Raw genomic sequence first — 2311 nt, 5'->3', positions numbered from 1 at the left:
AATTATTAGAGAAATGTAAATCAAAACTACAATGAGGTATCACCTCATATCAGTTGGAATGGCCATCATCAAAAGTCTACAAACTATAAATCCTGGAGAGGGAATGGAGAAAAGGGGAACCCTCCTACACTCTTGATGAGAATGTAAATTGGTACAACCACTATGGAGAACAGTATGGAGGTTCTTTAAAAAAAAGAAAAAAAGAACTACCATATGACCCAGGAATCCCACTCCTGGACATATACTCAGAGAGAATCATAATTCCAAAAAATCACCCCCAATGTTTATTACAGCAGTATTTACAATAGCCAAGACATGGACAACACTAGTGTCCATCAAGTGATGAATGGATAAAGAGGATGTGCTATAAATATGCAATGGAATATTACTCGGGCATAAAAAAAGAATGAAATATTGCTATTTGCAGCAACATGGATGGACATAGAGATTATCATACTGAGTGAAGTAAGACACAGAGAGAAAGACAAGTGTTATATGATATCACTTATATGTGGAATTTTAAAAATAATACAAATGAATTTATCAACAAAACAGAAACAGACTCACAGACATTGAAAACAAACTTATTGTTACCAAAGGGGAAATTGGTGGGGGAGGGATAAATTAGAATTATGGCATTAACAGATACACAACACTATATATAAAATAAATAAACAACAAGGACTAACAGTATAGCAGAGGGAACTATATTCAATATCCTGTCATAACCTATAATGAAAAATAATCTGAATTTATATGTATATACATAACTGAATCATTTTTTGTATACCTGAAAGTAACACAATAGTGTAAGTCAACTGTACTTCAATTTAAAAAAGGAAAAAAAATGTAAGACCTGAAACCATGAAACTTCTAGAATAAAACATGTATACACACTTTGCCATCAGTCTTACAATTTTTTGATCAATCAAAGAGGAAATTAGAAAATAGCTTGAGACAAATGCCTATGAAAACATGACCATAAAAAATCTGTGGGATGCAGCAAAAGTAGTTCTTAGAGCGAAGTTCATAGAGACATAGGCTTTCCTCAGAAAAACAGGAATAATCTCAAATAAACAACCTATCCTACCACTAAAAAGAAATAGAAAAAGAAGAACAAACAAAAACTAACATCACTAGAGGGAAGGAAATAATAAAGATCAGAGAAGAAATAAATAAAATAGAGGAGTTTTGCACAGTGGCAGTATCGTAGCCAATGAGGTTTATCTGAGGTGCGATTACTGCTAATTGAAAACTTTTCCCAATAAAATAGAGGTAAAGAAACAAAAGAAAAAATCAATAAAACCAAGAGCTGATTCTTTGAAAGGATAAACAAGATTGATAAACCTCTGGCCAGGCTCACCAATAAGAAAAGAGAGAGGACTCAAATAAAATAAAAAATGAAAAAGGAGGCATAACAAATGATATCACAGAAATACAAAATACCATACAGGAATATCATGAACAATTGTATGCCAACAAATTCAATAACTTAAAAGAAATGGACAAGTTTCTAGAAACATACAGCCCACCAAAATTGAATCAAGAAGAAATAGATAATTTGAACAGACCAAGCACTAAAAGTGAAATAGAATCCGTGACTTAAAAACTCCCTGCAGGGAACCGGGTTCGCGCCCCGGTCTGGGAAGATCCCACATGCCGCAGAGCGGCTGGGCCCGTGAGCCATGGCCACTGAGCCTGCGCGTCTGGAGCCTGTGCTCCGCAACGGGAGAGGCCACAACAGAGGGAGGCCCGCATACCACACAAAAAAAAAAAACTCCCTGCAAGCAAAAGTCCAGGACCAGATGTTTTCCCCAGTGAATTCTACCAAACATACAAAGAAGAACTTACACTGATCCTTTTCAAACTCTTTCAAAAAAACTGAAGAGGAGAGAACACTCCCAAAGCATTCTATGAAGCCACCATCACCCTCATACCAAAACCAGACAAAGAAACCACCAAAAAAGAAAATTACAGGCCAATATTTTTTTTATGAATATAGATGTAAAAATTCTCAACAAAATATTAGCAAACTGAATCCACAACACATAAAAAATATCATAACCATGACGAAGTGGGATTTATCCTAAGTTCACAAGGATGGTTCGACATATGCAAATCAGTCAATGTGATACACCACATCAACAAACCACATGATCATCTCAATAAAAGCAGAAAAAGCATCTGAAAAAATTCAATATCCATTCATGATAAAAACTCTTACCAATGTGGTTATACAGGGAACATATCTCAAGATAATAAATGCTATTTATGACAAACCCACAGCCAATACGATAGTCATGGTGAAAAG

The 2311-nt window shown here is 35.1% G+C and overlaps 1 pseudogene; it reads left to right on the top strand.

Moving 5' to 3' along the window:
- Positions 1–1187: 1187 nt before the first annotated feature.
- On the top strand, positions 1188–1270 carry LOC112064801 (uncharacterized; annotated as a pseudogene).
- Positions 1271–2311: the final 1041 nt, after the last annotated feature.

This window comes from Physeter macrocephalus, chromosome 13, assembly GCF_002837175.3.
Source record: "Physeter macrocephalus isolate SW-GA chromosome 13, ASM283717v5, whole genome shotgun sequence".
NCBI lineage: Eukaryota > Metazoa > Chordata > Mammalia > Artiodactyla > Physeteridae > Physeter > Physeter macrocephalus.
The sequence above is the reverse complement of the archived record's forward strand: the minus strand, read 5'-3'. Positions and strand labels throughout refer to the sequence as shown.